This window comes from Somniosus microcephalus, chromosome 8, assembly GCF_052327205.1.
Source record: "Somniosus microcephalus isolate GS21.2 chromosome 8, FLI_Smic_1.0, whole genome shotgun sequence".
NCBI lineage: Eukaryota > Metazoa > Chordata > Chondrichthyes > Squaliformes > Somniosidae > Somniosus > Somniosus microcephalus.
This window is the reverse complement of record NC_140994.1, coordinates 246,710,831-246,732,238: the sequence shown is the minus strand read 5'-3', so window position 1 is coordinate 246,732,238 and position 21,408 is coordinate 246,710,831. Positions and strand designations below refer to the sequence as shown.

Sequence of the window (21,408 nt, the reverse complement as noted above, 5' to 3'; positions counted from 1 at the left end):
CATCAGACCTGCTTCCTTTTAATTGGTCGCGCTGATTAATGCAGTGGCAGCAGTGAGAGGATAAAGAGCGGCCTGAGAATGGACCTGAATTAAAGCAGCGGCAGCGGTGAGCAGATAAAGAGCGGGCCTGAATTAAAGCAGCGGCGAGAGGATAAAGAGCGGCCCGAGAGCGGACCTGAATTAAAGCAGCGGCAGCGGTGAGAGGATAAAGCGTGGCCTGAGAGCGGACCTGAATTAAAGCAGCGGCAGCGGTGAGAGGATAAAGAGCGGCCCGAGAGCAGACCTGAATTAAAGCAGCGGCAGCGGTGAGAGGATAAAGAGCGGCCCGAGAGCGGACCTGAACTAAAGCAGCGGCAGTGGCGAGAGGATAAAGAACGGCCCGAGAACGGACCTGAACTAAAGCAGCGGCAGTGGCGAGAGGATAAAGAACGGCCCGAGAACGGACCTGAACTAAAGCAGCGGCAGTGGCGAGAGGAGAAAGAGCGGCCTGAGAGCGGACCTGAATTAAAGCAGCGGCGAGAGGATAAAGAGCGGCCCGAGAGCGGATCTGAATTAAAGCAGCGACAGCGGCGAGAGAATAAAGAGTGGCCCGATTGCGGACCTGAATTAAAGCAGCGACAACAGCGAGAGGATAAAGAGCGGCCCGAGAGCGGAGCTGAATTAAAGCAGTGGCAGCGGCGAGAGAATAAAGAGCGGCCCGAGAGTGGACCTGAATTAAAGCAGCGGCAGCGACGAGAGGATAAAGAGCGGTCCGAGAGCGGACCTGAATTAAAGCAGTGGCAGCGACGAGAGGATAAAGAGCGGTCCGAGAGCAGACCTGAATTAAAGCAGCGGCAGCGACGAGAGGATAAAGAGCGGTCCGAGAGCGGACCTGAATTAAAGCAGCGGCAGCGACGGGAGGATAAAGAGCGGTCCGAGAGCGGACCTGAATTAAAGCAGCGGCAGCGGCGAGAGGATAAAGAGCGGTCCGAGAGCGGACCTGAATTAAAGCAGCGGCAGCGGTGAGAGGATAAAGAGCGGCCTGAGAGCGGACCTGAATTAAAGCAGCGGCAGCGACGAGAGGATAAAGAGCGGTCCGAGAGCGGACCTGAATTAAAGCAGCGGCAGCGGCGAGGCTCTGATTCAAAGAGTGATGTCACAGGAGAGCAGGTAGGTGATTGGTTGGTGAGTATTACAGCTTTATTTTGCTCTCTAAGTTAGGGAAGGGGGTTAAATTAAGAGCTGAGAAACTGTAACTTGCTAGTATTTATTAAATTAATAATTGAATCTAAATAAAATAATCAAATAATAAACCTAAAATATCGATTGAATAAAATCTTTAACTAATTAATTAATAAATAAAACAAGTTTAGTGATAACAGGGCAGGTGATGTGTCGTAACTGCAGCATGTGGGATTCTGTAGAGAGCATCACGATCCTGATCAACCACATCTGCAGTAAGTGTCTGCAACTCGAGGAACTTCGGCTCAGAGTTGTTGAGCTGGAGTCTGAGCTGCAGACATTGCGATGCATCAGGGAGGGGGAGAGTTACCTGGACACTTTGTTCCAAGAGCCAGTCACACCCTTTAGGTTAAGTAGTACTTTAGAGTTCGTCAGTGGTCAGGGACAGGAGGGTGTGACTGCGAGTCAGATAGGTATGGGGACCCAGGCTGTAGGATGTAGTGATGGAGGAGCCTCAGCCCTGGACATTATCCAACAGGTATGAGGTACTTTCTACCTGTATAGATGAGGAAAAGGACTGCAGGGAGGATGGGCAAACTGGCCACGGCACTGTGGTACAGGGGGCCATCCAAGTGGGGGGAGAAGAAATGAATGTGGTAGTAGTCGGCGGCAGTATAGTCAGGGGGATAGATACTGTTCTCTGCAGCTGCGAAAGGGAGTCCCGAAGGCTGTGTTGTCTACCCAGTGCCAGGGTTAAGGATATCTCCTCGCGGCTGGAGAAGAGATTGGAGTGGGAGGGGGAGGATCCAGTTGTCGTGGTGCATGTAGGAACCAACGACATAGGTAGAACTAACAATGAGCTTCTGCTGAGGGAGTTTGAAAATCTCCAGGAATGCGTCCAACCAGACTTGGCACCTCTAAATGGATGTGATCGAAGCATCAGGTATCACATGTTAATCTCATTCCAGTATGTAGAGCAGTAGTATCATCATTCAAAGTGTTTTGCAAAGTGTCTGTTTCCTTAATACTTGATTGTAATGATATAGATCTTGTTGAAATGGATTCATTCCTTTGCCAGAATATCAATAACATGCACGTTATTGTTGAGATGTATTTGACCTGTGGTATTCTTTTGTCCCAGCAATAAAGCTTGTTCCCTTTGAGATAAAATGGATCTGACAATGTGCATTAGAACTATTAAGCCTTCAAGTCTGAAGTCTCCTCTCCTGATCTTCAGAGCAGGTAACCAGATCTCATACAGAACAATGACGGGATTAAAATAAAGACAGAGTAATGGACAAAAGGACAATGCAAAAAAAGATACTACAGAAGTAAGAAAGGAAAGGGAATAAAAATTAAATGTGTCAATGTTCTAAACTACATTACCTGCCCAATTAAATACAAATATCATCATCTCCACGACAAAACCTCCAGATTCTGCTTTTCTGAACTTTAATTAGGGCTGAGCATTTCAATGTTTATTTGTGTTAGCTGTGACTCAGTTGGGTGCACTCTTGCCTTGAAATATAGAAGGTTGTGGGTTCGCGTCCCACTTCCAGGACACATTGAGCACAAAATTCTAGGCTGACACTCCAGTGCAGTGCTGAGGGAGTGCTGCACTGTCGGAGGTGCCGTCTTTTGGACAAGACGTTAAACCGAGGCCTGCCTGCTCTCTCAGGTGGATGTAAAAAGGACCCATGGCACTGTTTCAAAGAAGAGCACGTGAGTTTTCCCCGGTGTCCTGGCCAATATTTATCCTTCAATCAACATCACAAAAACAGATTATCTGGTCATTATCACTTTGCTGTTTGTAGGAGCTTGCTGTGTGCAAAGTGGCTGCCACGTTTCCTACATTGCAACAGTGACTACACTTCGAAAGTACTTCATTTGCTGTAAAGCGCTTAGAGACGTCCTGAGGTTGTGAAAGGCGCTCTAGAAATGCAAGTCTTTCTTTGCAAGATCATTAACATTCACTGGCTTTCCCACTGTTTAAAGAGCAATGAAGGACAGAGCAAGGAATGAGGCTGGGCTGGACGGGGCTGGGAAGTAGAGGAGAGGGTTCGTGGGTTACTTGCTCCGGATTCATTCTGCAGTGTTGGATGTGCGGTTCCTCGCCCTGTAAATGTTGCAGGGGTGGTCATGCTCCTCCCTCTTTCACAGAGACTCGCCTCCTCGGGGCTGTTTCATTGGTTCGGCGATTCAAAACAGCACAAACTAGAGAAAGAGAGAGCGACGCGGACAGTGTCCCAGAGCAGAGAGAGAGAGAGAGAAAGAAAGTAAGGATATTCCATTAGCAGCTCCCGGGACTGCAGAGTGAAAGCGTGGAGCTATCGAAAAGGTACGGCAATTCCTTACTAACTTCATCGATTCTTTAAAAGTCTTATCTGCAGGGTTGGTACGGTGTTTGAGACAAGAGGGTGGAGGAGGAACCGGAGGATCAACCAGGGCTATTTACTAATCTCGTTTAAAAATCAAGCATCGATCTAAACTTTCTCTCATTACAGTCTGCATATCCACTTAAAACAATGCAAATGAATCCAGTCAGACATTCAGCTCTGGTCCTGTTGCAGGTATGACTTCAGGACATCTTTATTCTAAAGTTACAGGTTCAAGTCTCTCTTCTGAGTGCTGCTACCTTGGAGCTTTCCTTCATTATTTGACCAGAAGCACCGTTGACACCAGGGTTGTCCACCTTTTGACTACCATCTGTGACTGGACTTCATGTGTATAGGAATTTCACGCAGAATGCATTGAGTGTGTGTGTATTTTGATTCCACGAGATGTGTGTTGCTGCCAGATTTGCTTTTCTGGGCTATGTGGCTGTCTGAGACATTGTGGTTGCTGATGGTAAGTACCCCAAGTTATTGAGCTGCCCCATGTGGGTGTCAGCAAGGGCTTCATGTGAGGAGTAAGTGGTCGGAGATCCTACAGTGTTAGGGATGGCCATTCTAAAAATTGAATACTTGGGTGTGTGTTGCGCTTGTGTGCCAGGCTTGTTATGTGGATTGTTGAGTCCACTTGCTTGGGACCAGGCTAGAATGGGACGGCGACAGTGGCATCTCTCAACTACTTATGGTGTTATGTTGCTGTATCGCAAATGTATTCTCCCACACTGCTCCATAGCCGAGTGACCACGGAGGTGATGTGTTTCCAGGTCTATCCCAATGCTATTCTGTAACCAGTGACAGGCAGTGCAAGAAGCAGTGAGAGTGGCTTGACATCGGCTCGCTCTTCCACCCGCCCCCTCAGTCTCCTTATGGAGAAGTTCTTTGCTTGGCACCTCCACCTGTGATGTGGCTAAGATCAAGAATTCGCTATGTGTAGACTTGCATCCCTGTCTTACCATTGGTCTGAGTGTCACTTTGGCATTTCAGTGGACAGCATCACCAGCCCAGCACATATTAACTCTCTTGTGTGTAAGTAGGTTCCTCTATGGTGCAGCGGTTAAAGGCAGTGTCTGGTATAGTATGAGGCATAAAGACTAAGAAGGACCCGGGTTTGATCTCTGGACTGCATTGAGTTAGCTGATCTCAGATGGTTCCTACAATTGGGCACAATACCCTAAGCTAGGGCGGGTGGAGGATTCAGCCAGGGTTAAACTCATTGGTCCGACTCCTACCCAAGTGACATCTACTGAAAAGTACCAGCAATATGGATGCTGGGTGAGGACAGGATTGGTCTCATCTGTAATATCCCCCTGGTTAAATAGCCATTCGACTCTCACTGACCAGGCTCATGGGTATGGAGTGGCCATTTGACCTCGCCCTTCCCTATGCCTGTAACCTCCTCCAGCCCTACAACCCTTTGAGAGCTCTGCGTTCCTCCAATTCTGGCCTTTTACGCATCCCCTATTTAAATCATTCCACCATTGGCGGACATACCATCTGTTGCCTAGGCCCTAAGCTCTGGAATTACCTCCCTAAACCTCTCTGCCTCTCTACCTCCTTTAAGATGCTCCTTAAAACCTCCGGCCTCGACCAACCTTTTGGTCACCTGTCCTAATATCTCCTTACGTGGCTCACTGTCAAACTTTGTTTGATAACGCTCCTGTGAAGCGCCTGGGGATGTTTTACGATGTTAAAGGTGCTATATAAATGCAAGTTCTTGTTGAGGTACAGCCGAGCCTGAGTCAGCACCTTGAGGAGAGGAGAAAAGTAAAATAGGGAAAGATTTGTTTTTTAAAGTTTGTGCATGTGATTTTGGCAGAACTTTTAAAAAAAGGTCCAATTGGTTGGTGAAGCAACCGCAAGCCTACGGTGAGCCTTTTGTTGTTCCTCTTTTGTCCTGTGAGTCATTCTTTACTGAGCTTTAAGAAATACAGGATATGCCTTGCAACAGAAGACATACAGGATAGTGTGGGAATGTTGCATCAAGTGCCATGTGTGAAACATGTATCGACACAGCCATCAGCAAACACCGAGAGAAAAACAACTTTAAATAAACCTTCATGCTAAACTTGCCGTGGAGCAGTGTAACCCTGTAATTCAGACCCTTGCACTAAAAGAAAACGCATTAACCCAGCCTTTAACACTAAGTAAAACAGGAACCGTCCCCAGAGAGCAGCGCCCTGGCATTGGGTTTAGAGAAGAACTGTGTGGATTTAAGAAAAAAAAGAAACAAAGAAAGAAGAACAGCTGTTGACTAAATTCCTGTAATTATTATTTTAAAAAATGAACAAGCTTGCAGCATCTTTTCGATTTTTTTTTTAAGCGCTTTGGTGTGGCAGTCATTAGAGTTTAGTTTAAACTCAGGGCTGGAACAGAGTTGAAAGGGATGCTGTTGATGGGATCAGCTGTATTTTGATGCGTAGCTGGGAGTTATTAGCTGTTGACGGATTTCAATTAGCCCTTTTTGATGTTGGTATTGACTAATTATGGGCAGACGTTGCGAATTATACTGCATGTCAATTTAAACCCTATCATTTGTGCGCTGACTGGTAGCTACAGTAAATTGTCAGGAATGCAATTTCAGAAATATAAGTGAGAAAGAAAAACTTGCATTTCTGTAGCACCTTTCCTGACCCCAGCACGTCCCAAAGCACTTTACAGCCAATGGAATATTGTAGAAGCGTAGTTACACGGTTGTGATGTAGGAAACGAGGCAGCCAATTTGCGCACAGCAAGGTCCCACCAACAGCAATGTGATAATGACCAGGTAATCTGTTTTAGTGATGTTGGTTGAGGGATGAATATTGACAGGGACACTAGGGAGAACTCCCCTGCACTTCTTCAAAATAGTGCCGTGGGATCTTTGACTTCCACCTGAGAGGGCAGACGGGGCCTCGGTTTAACGTCTCATCCAGAAGACGGCACCTCCGGCAGTGCAGCTCTCCCCTCAGCACTGCACTGAAGTGTCAGCTTAGAGTTTGTGCTCAAGTCTCTGGAGTGGGACTTGAAAGCCACAACCTATCTGACTCAGAGGTGAGAACGCTACCCACTGAACCATTGGCTGACACCTTTAGTCATGTGGTGAGCATCTGGACCGAGAGATCTAATTATTCCCGAGTTAATGCTGATCAGGAATTAATTTTGCAATGTAATTAAGTGTTTTATTTAATGAATATATCTTACTCCAAAATGAGTGAGACATTGTTGGGCTGTATCGGACCCTGGCAATCTCACCCTTTAAGCCCAGTCAGCTCAGTATTAATAAAAAATTTTTTTTAATTTGCTGGTTTGTTTGAATTTTGCGGACCTGGAGGTTTGGCAAGGGTTGTTCTTAGTGCTGTTCTATCATTGGTTGATAATTCCTGATTCCGAACACCAAGGTATGTTACTATCAACAACGTGAGATATATGAAAATGAATGGGTACATGGATTTAAACATTATATATAGGCCTCCCCTCTTCTTCCTAAGGTACCATGGTATGCTGCTGTGGGGCCCACCAAGACAAACACTCGGTCACTCATGCCAGAGCTGGGGTAGAGGGAATTAGCCAAGGTTCACACTGCTCACTGCTGTCCAATAGCCTATGCTGTGAGTGTTGGTGTAACGTTATGCACTCTGCCCATAGAATCATAGAATGGTTACAGCACAGAAGGAGACCATTCAGCCTGTCCAACCCGTGCCGGCTCTCTGCAACACCACTCCAGCTAGTCCCACTCCCTGCCCTTTCTCCGTAGCCCTGCCAATTTTTTTCATTCAGGTACTTATCCAACTCCCTTTTGAAAGCCACAATTGAGTCTGCCTCCACCACCCTCTCAGGCAGTGCATTCCAGATCCTAACCACTCGCTGCGTAAAAAAGTTTTTCCTCATGTCGCCTTTGGTTCTTTCGCCAATCACCTTAAATCGGTGTCCTCTGGTCCTCGACCCTTCCACCAATGGGAACAGTGTCTATCTACTCTGTCTAGACTCCTCATCTTACATAGATCTTACTTGACAATACTATAAAAGGGAATACATGCCGGTCAATTAGGGTAAATGGTGGCTGGGCAGAGGTACGTCAGGAGAGGACTGAAAGTCCGGAACCATTTCAGAATAAAGCTGGCAGCTTGAGATAATGTGTTGTGTGTGTGTGTGTGTGTATGTGTGGTCCAAAATAATGAATCTTGATGCGGAAGGTATCACATTCTGCTGAGGAATATGGCAGTGGACGAGAAGCCCAGAGGTCATAAGTTCAATCCCTTTGATGGCAAGTTGTAAAATTGTATTTAATAAACCTGGTAATTTGTGGGCTGGCATCAGGAATAAGGACCATGAAAGCTGTTAATTGTCGTAAAAACCCAATTTGTTCACTGATGTCCTTCTAGGGCAAGAATTTGCCACCCCTACCCAGTCTGGCCGATATGTGATTCTAATCCACACTATGTTTTTGACCTTGGATGCCCCTCTGCAGGGGCCTCCCAAGCACCTCAGACAATTCCAGTTCAAGATGGCAACCCACCAACATGCATTGCAGAGCAACTGAGGATGGGCAATAGTGTCATCCACATGGTTTCCGTGGTGGTACAGTCTGCTGACACTCGGGGTGAAATTCAAATTCGGCGGTGGAGAGACCAAGGATCTGAGAGATAGAACTTTGGTCTCCCCTGTTCTTTTCATTATCAATTTGAGTTTATTGCATTGTATCACCAAAAGCAAGTGTATATCATTCTTACCTTCACTCCGGGCAATAAGTTCCTATTCAATTTTAAGGGCTGATTCTCGTGTTTCTGCATCAACGTCAATAAGAATTGGCTGAATGCCAACTGGTCCTGTACTTATAACCAAATAGTGAACATAAGAATATAAGACGTAGGAGCAGGAGTAGGCCATTCGGCCCCTCGAGCCTGCTCCGCCATTCAATAAGAACATGGCTGATCTGATCTTGGCCTCAACTCCACTTCCCTGCCCGCTCCCCATAACCCTTGACTCCCTTATCGTTCAAAAATCTGTCTAGCAGTTAGGTCACCTCAAAGCCTCTTCCTTTCCCTACAAAACATGTTTAATGTTGAAGTACTAGGAAGTTCATAGCAGTGCTCAACTTCGAAAGTTCACACGTCCATCCATGCATTCTTGACAGTGTCATCAGTAAGATTTCACTCATGCATACCAAATTTACGTGAACAGTGGAAAAAACATTCTACAATAAAATTCTGGGTTTTGTTCTTCCAAACTTGGGTTGTGTATTTGAGTCGTATACCATTAGGGTAAACTAATGGCGGTTACAGGGTGCTGGTAGCGGTCAGAGCGCTTTGAAGTGAGGCACTATGAATATTGCTGCAAGTGCAATTTTTCCTTTGCTAATTTAGCATGTTAAAGCCTATAAGTGTCATTTCTCGTGTATTGACAACATAACACCAAATAAACCGAGATAAGAATTTGTATGAAAAAACACCAAACAGAATTTCTATGCTTATATGAGTTGCATCGGGTGATCTGTTGCAATGACTGTGATCAACAACAACAAAAGTGGCAAATGTGACACCATTGTTCAAGAAAGGGTGTAAGGACAATCCTAGTAACTATAGGCCGGTCAGTTTAACATCAGTGGTGGGTAACGTTTTAGAAACAATAATCAAGGAAAAAATTAACGAGCACTTGGAGAGGTTTAAACTAATTAAGGAGAGCCAACACGGATTTGTAAAAGGCAGATCATGTTTGACTAATCTAATTGAATTTGTTGATGAAGCAACGGAGGATTGATGAAGGTAATGCAATGGATGTTGTCTACATGGATTTTCAGAAGGCGTTTGACAAAGTACCACATAGAAGGCTGGTTAACAAAATTGAGGCTCATGGAATAGGTGGGTCAGTGGCAGCTTGGATAAGGAATCGGCTTATGGACAGAAAACAGGGAGTTGTGGTAAATAGCTGTTTTTCAGACTGGAGGATGGTAGACAGTGGTGTTCCCCAAGGGTCAGTGCTGGGGCCACTGCTTTTTTTGATATATATAAATGACCTGGATATTGGAATACAGAGTAGAATTTCTAAATTTGCCGATGACACAAACTTGGAGGTGTGGCAAACAGTGAGGTTGATACCAATCGACTGCAACAGGACATAGAATGGCTAGCAGAATGGGCAGACAAGTGGCAGATGGAATTTAATACAGAGAAGTGTGAGGTGATGCATTTTGGCAGAAGGACCAGGGAGAGGCAATATACACTTTATGGCACAGTTTTAAAAAGTGTGCAGGGACAGAGTAACCTGGGAGTTAATGTGCATAGGTCCCTGAAGGTGGCAGGACATATTGAGAGAGTGGTTAGCAAAGCATATGGGATCTTGGTCTTCATAAATAAAGGTATTGAGTACAAAAGTAGAGAAGTTATGCTGAACCTTTAGAAAGCGCTGGTTAGGCCACAACTGGAGTATTGCGTCCAGTTCTGGTCACCACACTTTAGGAAGGATGTGAAGGCCCTTGAAAGGGTGCAGAGGAGATTTACCAGAATGGTTCCGGGGCTGGGGGATCTTAGCTACAAGGACAGTTTGGAGAAGCTGGATTTGTTTTCATTAGAGCAAAGGAGGTTGAGGGGTGATTTGATCGGTGTACAAGATTATGATGGGTTTGGATAGGCTAGACGGGGAAAGGCTGTTCCCACTAGTTGATGGTACAAGGACTAGGGGACAGAGATTTAAGGTTTTGGGCAAGAGATACAGGGGGGATGTGAGGAAAACTTTTTTACACAGCGAGTGGCGAGGACCTGGAACTCGCTGCTGATGGAAGTGGTGGAAGCGGAGACACTCAAAGTTTTCAAGGGGAAGACTGGATAGGCACTTGAGGGAAATAAACTTGCAGGGCTACGGGGATAGAGCGGGGGAATGAGACTGACTGGATTGCTCAACAGAGAGCCGGCACGGACTCGATGGGCTGAATAGCCTCCTTCTGTGTCGTTACGACTCTATGACTCTATGGGGGAGAAATTCGGTTGGTTGCGCCAGCGATTAGCACCTAAAGAGGCCAAGAATTGGGGCGTTAGCCAATTTTCGCCCGTGCGCGGTGAACCCAGCGCCTCTTGCTATATTGAGTGGGTTTTAGCGCCGGCGCTAAATCTTAACGCCCGCTCGCGGGCGAAGGTAGATCATGACGTCATTTCGGTGTGCAACGCCTTTTTGGCACCCCGGACCAGAAATTGAGTGGCGCCCGCCTCTGTTCCGCCTGGCGCTAATAGTGACAGCTTGCTGGAACATTCCCAAGTCCTTCTCGGGCTAGGGGGGCGCTATTTAAAGGGGACTGCACTAGTATAAAAGCGGCAGCCATTTTGGGTGGGCATCTTGCTGGTTGTTGGGGAGAGTTGCTGACCTTCAGTGGGAGAGCGTACTTTTCATTGAGCCAGCGGTGCCTTTGGACCTTCAGCCCTGTCCACAACAGTTTGCTGGTGAGATATTACTGCGTCTTACTTCTTTCACATTATAATGAGAGCTGCTTTGGAGGGGAACGTCCTGCTGGCTGAACATATGGCAAGGGCACAGAGGCGGAGGGAGAGAGGGCCGGGAATGGCCAGAAGGAGGAGGGGCAATGGATGTCGCCAAATGCGACCGTACGCTGCCAGGGTTTTCAGGCAGCAGGTGTCATACATTGCCATGTCGGAGGAGCAGTGTCTGCGAAGGCTCCGATTCGGAAAGGATGTTGTGACTGAGCTGTGCCACCTGCTTGCTGAAGATCTGCAGCCGCGGTTACGGTGCAGGACCTCTCTGTCGGTGGCCGTCAAAGTCACTGTTGCCCAAAACTTTTTCACCAGCGGCTCGTTTCAGGCAGCAACTGGGGACATTGCAAATATTTCTCAATTTGCGGTGCATTGCTGCATCCGGCAAGTTACAGCTGCCCTCTATAGAAGGAGGCGGGAATTAATCACCTTCCCTTTGACCCTGGAGAAGCAGGGGGAGCGCGCACAGGGCTTCGCGGCTATAGCGGACTTCCCCATGGTGCAGGGCGCCATTGATTACACACACGTGGCTTTGCGGGCGCCATTACAGAATTCCGAAGAGTTCTGCAACCGCAAGGGGTTCCACTCCCTCAATGTGCAGCTGGTCTGTGACCACCGGCAGATGATCATCGCGGTCAACGCCCAATTCCCTGGCAGCAGCCACGACGCGTTCATCCTGCGGCAGACCTCAGTGGCTGACCTTTTCGACGCCCTGGCTCACCCACGAGGCTGGCTTCTTGGCGACAAGGGCTATCCTCTCTGCCCATGGCTCATGACCCCGCTCCATTTGCCCGGCACCCCGGCAGAAGAGCATTACAACACCAGCCATCAGGCGACCAGGAACATTGTGGAGCACACAATCAGTGTGATCAAGCAGCGGTTCCATTGTCTCGACCATTCGGGGGGCGCCCTGCAGTACTCGCCAGAGCAAGTGTCGCGCATCGTTGTAGTCTGCTTCATGCTCCACAACCTGGCCATCCGACGCACCCAGCCAATGCCAGCCGACCTTGAAGGTCCAGCAGAGCAGGCGGACGAGGAGGAGGAGGAGGAGGAAGAGGAGGAAGACGGGAGGTGTCCAGAAACTGGAAGGGCCGTCCGTCAGAGGCTCATAAGGACTCGGTTCTAGGCCCCTCTGACAGAATGCTGGGTGTAATTGGAACAGTGCCCTCCGGTTCGCCCAAAGCCTATGAAGGCCACCATGCTTGTAAATAGTCTAGAGTTCCAGTGTAAATAAAACATTTTCTTTATTTTCCAAAAAGTGCTTCCTTCCAGCATGACAAAGCAATGGCAACAGAAAGCATAACTAACGAACTAACACATAACTGTCTGGCAAACCCGCGACACTACCCAAAACATGACTAACATTCACAGCAGGTGTAGACGGCCTTGAATTCTACAAATGAGATGTCTCAACAGCTCCCTCTACTCTTTACCCCTTGATGGAGATCTACTTCTCTTACGAGATCAGCCCCTTCCCTCCCAGCAGCTCCTCCATAATTGGACCCCAGTGGCTGCGTCAAGGCTGGGGGATGCCTGCTGAGTGTCCGAAAGCGCAGAAGTCCCTGAGGGACGGCCTGGACGACCTCTGGGCTTGGAGGGTCCGGATGCTGACTGCTCCAACTGTGCATGGTTGGAAGCAGTCTGTCCTGCAGGTGGTGGCAGCTGCAGTGGAGACGTGCCAGCGGTGGCATCAGGAATGCTTACATCCTGAGAGCGGACACCTGCTCCGTGGTCGGCCGACACACTGGCACTCTGACGGGGCAGCACCGCAGCATGCGCCACAATCGGCTGGTCCACGGATTGATGGCCTGCTGTGGTGCTGCAAGGGCCCCGGGTAATCCTGCCTGATCCAGCTAGGGCGGCAGCAGTCAGTGTTCGCGTGGCCTCAATCTGCGTGTGCAGGAGGCCAGCAAGTGACTGCGTGGCAGCACTGAGCACTTGCGTGGCAGGTGCCAGTGCTTCGGAGAAGCCCTGGACAGCCCTTTCCACTGCTTCAGTCAAGCCCTGGATCGACCTTTCCAGGGCTGGCCCGAAGCCCTGGACAGTCCTTTCCATTGCTGCCCCGAAGCCCTGGACAGTCCTTTCCATTGCTGCCCCGAAGCCCTGGACAGTCCTTTCCATTGCTGCCCCAAAGTCCTGCACACTCTTTGCCAGTGTGTCGATGGAGTCAGGCATCCTCCCCACTGCAGCCATTAGCTCAGTGTGCCTGAGCCGAGCCTGGGCGCTCATTTCTGAAAGGCTACGCACCTCCTCTGCACTCTGTGCAGCAGTCATCATGGCCTGCCTCGCCCTCCGGGGAGACGGCCCCCGAGCTTCCCTACCCCCCTTGCGTTGCTGCAGCCCACTGGTTCCTGCAACTGGTTCCTCATCAGAGAACCCCCCCCTCCCCTCCAGGGAACTACTATCCCCAGTCTCCAGATGGGCTGGCTCCCCTGAGGCTGGCACGGATGTTCCGGCTTCCTCCTGCTCGTCGCCTCCGGAGGCAGTGACACTGGCAGCTTGAGGGCCCGGCTCCCGAGCTGGTGATGCAGCATCTGAAAGCAGGGAGGTTGAAGAGTGGCTTTAGCGAAAGGACAGGGTGGCAGCAAGGGATGCAAGATTGCTGCAATGCTATGACATGGGCCCAGAGTGAAAAAGCATGCTGTTGGGGGGAACAAGTGGAAGGAGACAGCTCAAAAAGGTGAGGACCTTACCATCGCTGTGCAAAATGGGGTCGGCAGCTCCAGTGGTGACAGGACCAATCATACGGCCTCCAACAATCTGGTGGACTCTCTCTTCGAGATCCGTGAGAGTCTGGAGTTGAGGATGTCCTCCTCCGGTGCGAAGCTGCTCCTTGCGGTTCCTCACCAGCTTGGCCTGCAGTGGAAAGGACGGGAAGTGATGAAACATGATGCCCTGAGTTATCATCTCATGCCCCCCATGGTGGAAGAGCCCTTACATCATGCCCTGAGTTATCATCTCATGCCCCCCATGGTGGAATAGCCCTTACATCATGCCCTGAGTTGTCATCTCATGCCCCCCATGGTGGAAGAGCCCTTACATCATGCCCTGAGTTGTCATCTCATGCCCCCCATGGTGGAATAGCCCTTACATCATGCCCTGAGTTGTCATCTCATGCCCCCCATGGTGGAAGAGCCCTTACATCATGCCCTGAGTTGTCATCTCATGCCCCCCGTGGTGGAATAGCCCTTACATCATGCCCTGAGTTGTCATCTCATGCCCCCCATGGTGGAATAGCCCTTACATCATGCCCTGAGTTTAATATGCATGTGTGTTCCCAGAAAGGGCCATGGGTGCTTGCTGACAGATGGCCAATGGGGCATCGCGCACCCTCTGGCCATAAAGTCAGGTGCAGATGGAGGGATGAAGAAGATTGCCGAAACACCACTCACCCTCACGACCAGAGTGAGGTTGTTGAATTTCTTCCTGCACTGCACAGGGCTCCTGGTCACCATGCTGTTGGAGTTGACCTTTTGAGAAACTTCCCTCCAAGCTCTTCGGTATTCCTTCTGATTAGGCCTCCTGCCATTGTCGGGGTACAGCCCATCTCGCCGGCGCTCCACTGCGCCTTCCAATTCATCCAATGCCCCATTGGTAAAGCGCTCCGCTCTCTGCCTCACCCTCTCCATCTTCTCAAAGTTTGTAACGCCACAGAATGGCCAGCTCTGATTTTGAGGCCTACAAGGCGCAGAGTGTGGCTGCTGATCCTTACTGACCCACCCCTTTAAGAGCTGGCCGGCGCCTGAAAGTCTCGTGGTCATCGGTAATTGACAGCACCTGCGTTGCGCCCGCCCGCCCCGATATTGAGTAGCGCCGCCAGGTTAGCGCCTTAGGAGTCCCATGTAATGCCTGATTTTGCGCCTCAATCACCTTTAGGGGCGCTGCAACCCAATATTGCGCGAGGTGGTGATAAGTTGCGTCTGGCTATAAAATTTGCGCAGCGCCAATTCTAATGCCCCAAGCGGGGCTATACCCAATTTCTGGGCCTATGACTCTTTAACAACTTGAATTTATATAGCACCATTAATGTAGTAAAATGTCCCAAGGCACTTCACAGGAGCGTAATCAAATGAAATTTGACACCGAGCCACATAAGGAGATATTAGGGCAGGTGACCAAAATCTTGGTTAAAGAGGTAGGCTTTAAGGAGCGTCTTAAAGGATGAGAGAGAGGTATAGAGGGGGAGAGGTTTAGGGAGGGAATTCCAAAGCTTAGGGCCTTGGCAGCTGAAGGCACGGCTGCCAGTGGTGGAGCGATTAAAATCGGGGATGCTCAAGAGGCCAGAATTGGAGGAGCCCAGATATCTCAAAGGGTTGTAGGGCTGGAGGAGGTTACAGAGATAGGGAGGGGCGAGGCCATGGAGGGATTTGAAAACAAGGATGAGAATTTTAAAATCAAGGCGTTGCTTAACTGGGAGCCAGTGAAGGTCAGCGAATACAGGAGTGATGGGTGAACGGGACTTGGTGCGAGTTAGGACACGGGCAGCAGTTTTTTGAAGGACCTCAAGTTTATGGAGGGTAGGAAGTGGGAGGCCAGCCAGGAGTGCGTTGGAATAGTCATGCCTAGAGGTAACAAAGGCAAGAATGAGGGTTTTAGCAGCAGATGAGCTGAGGCGGGCGGAATTTTACGGAGGTGGAAATAGGTGGTCTTAGTGATGGCGCAGATATATAGTCGGAAGATCATCTCGGGGTCAAATATGACACAAAGTTTGCAAACAGTCTGGTTCAGCCTCAGACAGTTGTCAGGGAGAGGGATGGAGTCGGTGTTGAGGGAACAGAGTTTGAGGCGGGGACCGAAGACAATGGCTTTGGTCTTCCTAATATTTAGTTGGAAGAAATTTCTGCTCATCCAGTACCGGATGTCAGAGAAGCTGTGTGACAATTTAGAGAAAGTGGCGGGGTCAAGAGAGATGGTGGTGAGATAGAGCTGGGTGTTGTCAGCGTACATGTGGAACCCGACATTGTGTTTTCAGATGATGTCGCCGAGGGGCAGCATGTAGATGAGAAATAGGAGAGGGCCAATGATAGTTCCTTGGGAGACACCAGAGGTAATGATGTGGGAGCGGGAAGAGAAGCCATTGCAGGTGATTCTCTGGCTACGACTGGATAGATAAGAATGGAACCAGGCGAGTGCAGTCCCACCCAGCTGGACAACAGTGGAGAGGCGTTGAAAGAAGATGGAGTGGTAAACTGTGTCAAAGGCTGCAGACAGGTCCGGAAGGATGAGGAGGGATAGTTTACCACAGTCGTAGTCACATAAGATGTCATTTTTGACTTTGGTGAGAGCCGTTTTGGTACAGTGGCAGGGGCGGAAATCGGATTGGAGAAATTCAAACATGGAGTTCCGGGAAAGATAGGCATGGATTTGGGAGGCGACAGCACATTCAAGGACGTGAGAGGAAAAGGAAGTTGGAGGTTGTAGTTTGCAAGGACGGAGGGATCAATGGTTGTTTTTTTGGGTGATGACAGCAGATTTGAGGGACAGGGGGACAGTACCTGAGGAGAGAGAACCGTTAACAATATCAGCTAACATGGGAGCCAAGAAGGGAAGTTGGGTGTTCAGCAGTTTAGTGGGAATAGGGTCGAGGGAGCAGGAGGTCTGTCTCATGAACAAGATGAGCTTAGAGAGGGCATGAGGAGAGATAGGAGAGAAACTAAAGAAATATGCGAGTTCAGGGCTATGGCAGGGGGTACCTTAGAGGAAGTTTGACCCGGTGGATTAGGGGAAGGGAGGAAAGCAGCAGAGGCAGCTGATCGGATGGTCTCAATCTTCGTGACAAAGAAGTCCACGAGCTCCTTGCACTTGTTGTTGGAGGTGAGGGTGGAGGAATCGGGGAGAGGGGTTTAAGAAAATGGTTTGCAATAGAGACCAGAAGCCGAGGGTTACCTTTGCATTCCAGGATGTTTGTGGAATATTGAGCAGTTTTGTCAGACAAGTGAAGGACCTGATAGTGCTTTATGTGGTCCAGCCAGATCTGGCAGTGAATGGCTTAACCAGTTGTCCACCATATCCATTCAAGTCTGCATCCTTTAAACTTAAGGGAGCGGAGTTGAGGGCCATACCAGGGGGAATGGCCAGGGTGAGAGCGACTAATGGTTTTAATGGAGACTAGGGCATCAAAGGTGGTGGCGATGATGTGGTTGAGCAGATCAGGAGCTGCAGAAATGTGGGGTGAATGGAGAGCCAAAGGCTGGACAGTTGGGATTTTGAAAGTGCTGTTGTAACTGAATTGGGGGGGGAGTTTTTTCCAGGGGCGGACACAGAAGGAAGTAGGTTTGGGAGGGGGAAGGGGGATGTGGGTGGAGGGTGATACAAGGAAGTGATCAGAGATGGCGTAATCTGTGATTGACATGACGGGAGTAGCGAAGCCATGTGAGATGGCAAGTTCTAGGGCTTGTAATATCTGGGTACTTCTGTGCTTCCAGCCAAACAGCGTCGGTCTGCACTATCACCGAACAAATTTATAACATTTTTAAGATGATTCCAAAAGTATTGTGAATTAGAAAATACTTTTTGGTTTTCCTCTTCTGCAAGATTGCAGGATGATGCTTTATAGAATCGTGGAGACTACAGCACAAGAGACCATTCGGCCCATTGTGCCGATGCTCGCTCAACTGGAATATCTCATTGCTATTCTTTCAGAGTGCAGTCTGGCCACCTAGTCATAGGATGGATATTATTGTCTTTGAAGGAGTACAGAGATGAGCAATCAGAATGATTCCAGATATCAGGAATGCAACTTACAAGTGAAGATTAAGGAATTGTAGATTTTGTATGGAAAGGAAGAGGCTTTGAGGGAATAAATGTAAGGATATTGACAAAGTAAATGCAGGCAAATTGTTCACCAGAGTGACGGCTTCCATTACTCAGTTAAGAGTAAGAAGGGAAGTCCCTGTTGATCTGTGAAATAGAAACAAGGCTTTTTGAACCTAGCGGCCTCTTCCTGTTCCTCAAAATTCTTATGTCTTAAGATTTTTACCATATGAAAAGCACACTGGGAGACCTGGAAGAGTCTTTAATTATCTAAGGGATTAACAGTACCAGAAGAGATCAGGGAATCATTATTATTTAACTCCTATTATTGCAGCGGGTAGTCAAAACTGCCCAACGCATTACCGGCACCCGGCTACCGACCATAGAGCACATATACCAGAAACGCTGTCTACGGAGGTCACGGTCCATCATCAAAGACCCTACCCACCCCAGCCACAGTCTGTTCGCCCTCCTACCATCTGGGAGACGCTACAGATGCATTCGCACCCGTACAACCAGATTTAGGAACAGCTTCTTTCCCAGGGCTGTCATCCTACTGAACTCCACAAATAAACACTAAAGCCTGCACATCTGCCAATGCACTTTATTATGGTTATATTTATGTTAATATACTACAAGCCAAATGTATGTTGAATGTTTAAATGTCTTAATCCAAATGTACACTCTCGGGAGCCGCAAGCCTACATTTCGTTGTACTGCACTTGTGCACTAACAATGACAATAAAAGTTGATTTGATTTGATTTGATTTGATATAGCCAAGGTGCCCAAACTAATAATGCAATAAACTTTGGATCCCAGTAGACTTAACAAAGTGTTGCAAATATCTGGATTTGTACTACTTTTGAAAACACCCTTGACTGATCTGTTTTTTTTGCTATTAAAATGAATGGGAGCTTCCATCCCACACAGAAGCATCAGGCTTTGGATGAAACACTTGTGATGTCACGGGAAACGTCATGGAATCTGGTGCTTTGGAAATGGAATGAATAGAAGAAGTTAACATCTGACCTCCGGTGACATTCTGACCAATTTTGACTTGCAGTCAGAAATGCCCCTCCACCCCAGTGAATGGATGTAAAGAGGCACATTGAAATCTTGGTGAATTTTCTTTTTAAAAGAAACAGTCATTTGTGAGAAGTCATCAGAGAAAATGATTAATAAACTCTTTCAGAACGCATGCAGAGGAACATTCAAATAACAAGGGTCTCCTTGTGTGTTATAGTTTAAGCTAAAACAAAACCGGGGGTCACAGTGAGTGCAGGACAGTTCTTATGCCGGTTGTCAGCCGAATGCAATGAGTTGAGAGAGGAATCAGCATAAAGCAGGTCTATATTCTGGAAAGAAATGATTGAGAAGAGGATCCCATTGAGGTATATCAAATATTAAATGATTTGGATCGGGTAAACTGAGAATATTAATTCAAATTAAATCAGGAAAGCTGTATCCAGGGATCTAAACTGAACATAAGAACATAAGAAATAGGAGCAGGAATAGGCCACTTGGCCCCTCGAGCCTGCTCCACCATTCAATAAGATCATGGCTGATCTTGGGCTCAAAGTCACTTCCCTGCCCGTTCCCCATAACCCTTCACTCCCTTATCTTGCAAAAATCTGTCTATCTCCACCTTAAATGTATTTAATGACCCAGCCTCCACGGCTCTCTGGGGCAGAGAATTCCACAGATTTACCACCCTCTGAGAGACGAAATTCCTCCTCATCTCAGTTCTAAAAGGGCGACCCTTTATTCTGAAACTATGCCCCCGTGTCTTAGATTTCCCCACGAGGGGAAACAAGTGAAAACTAAATTTAAAAGAAATATTAGGAAGAATTGGTTGACTTAAAGAGTGCTGGAATGTTTGGAATAGCTCACTCGATGGGGTTCCATGGGCACAAACATCAGGGACATACAAAATGAAGCAACTGTGGTGGAGTTAGAGTACTGGAGGGATGTGCTTTGATGGGCTGAATGGCCTTTTTGCATTCTCAACTTTCTTGTGCTCTTGTTTTCTGCTCTGTTTGGAACTCAATTCCTTACAAATCAACCTATGAGGTTTATTGCTGTTTAAGGAGGGATATACTTGCATTGGAGGCAGTTCAGAGAAGGTTCACGAGGTTGATTCCTGAGATGAAGGGGTTGTCTTATGAGGAAAGGTTGAGCAAGCTGGGCCTATACTCATTGGCGTTTAGAAGAATGAGAGGATCTTATTGAAGCATATAAGATTCTGAGGGGGTTGGACAGGATAGATGCTGAGAGGATGTTTCCCCTCGTGGGGCAATCTAGAACTAGGGGCCATCGTTTCAGGATTAGGGGTCGCCCATTTAAGATGGAGATGAGGAGGAATTTCTTCTCTCAGAGGGTCGTGAATCTTTGGAATTCTCTTCCCCAGAGAGCTGTGGAAGCTGGGTCATTGAATATATTCAAGGCTGAGATAGACAGATATTTGAGCAACAGGGGAGTCACGGGTTATGGGGAACAGGCAGGAAAGTGGAGTTGAGGCCAAAATTGGATCAGCCACGATCTCATTAAATGGCGGAGCAGGCTCGAGGGACCGGATGGCCTGCTCCTGCACCTATTTCTTATCTTATTTCTGATATATACTGGACATACAATCAGCTGATAATCAATTGCTAATTATTAAAGTTTAATAAACTTACAGTAGTATTGGCCCATTCTTCCATGACCACGCCCCTCAGCTCTGTAACCTCCTTCAGCCCTACAACCCTCCGAATTCTCTGCGTTCCTCCAATTCTGGCCCCTTGCGCATCCTCGATTTTAATTGCTCCACCATTGGCGGCCGTGCCTTCAGCTGCCAAGGCCCTAAGCTCTGGAATTCCCTCCGTAAACCTCTCCGCCTCTCTCCTCCTTCAAGACGCTCCTTAAAACCTACCTCTTTGACCAAGCTTTTGGCCGCCCGTCCTAATATCTCCTTATGTGGCTTGGTGTCAAATTTTGATTGATAACGCTCCCTGTGAAGTGCCTTGGGATGTTTTAATATGTTAAAGGCGCTATATAACTGCAAGCAGTTGTTGTTGTAGTGATTTAAATTCTGCAGCCAAAGGTTTCAGATGATTTTATTGGAATTCATCAGTGAAAGTAATGGCATGTAATCACTCCCAGATACTCTTTATCCTGCAGGTCTGGAGAGCTGAGAGTGATTACTTTGGACTTAGGTAATCACTCTCCATTGGAGCTCAGTCCACACAACTGTGCTCCAGTGAAAAAGGAAGTTTTCGTTAACAATGGCTAGGAAGTAGCAAAGAGGAACCAGCAATAAAAAATGGGCAATTTCCTAACATGGGGCTTTGAGGCCTCTCACTAGCTTGTTATGTTTCTTGAAAACTTTTTGTATGGCTTCGCAGAAGTAACGATTGTATCCAGTTACTATTTGGTATAATCTGCTTGATGTTGGTTCAAGGTAAATGAATTTGGGCGGTCACAACCCCATTCTTGGTTATAAGGGCTCACACTACAAAACTGCCCCTAATTGACAGTCTCACTCGGTCTCACTCAGAGACTGCAGGATGGATGGTGTAAGAAAGGGGAACATATCATGTGGCTACAGTAGTGGGTGCAGTTCTGGGGTTGTGCCAGATGTCTATCATTGGGCCATAGTAGAAGGAGCATT

At 47.9% G+C, this 21,408-nt stretch overlaps 1 protein-coding gene across 4 annotated transcripts in view; it reads left to right on the top strand.

Annotated features, from left to right (window-relative positions):
- Positions 1–3,321: 3,321 nt before the first annotated feature.
- Positions 3,322–21,408, top strand: part of arap3 (ArfGAP with RhoGAP domain, ankyrin repeat and PH domain 3) — a 312,909-nt gene continuing 294,822 nt past the window's right edge. For 2 of the 4 annotated variants that reach the window (XM_085995934.1, XM_085995933.1), the window contains exon 1: positions 3,324–3,499. The gene's annotated coding sequence lies outside the window, so the exon portion shown is untranslated. Of the gene's footprint in view, positions 3,500–21,408 lie in introns of all 4 variants that reach the window. The other 2 variants (XM_085995935.1, XM_085995932.1) reach the window with 2 other exon arrangements.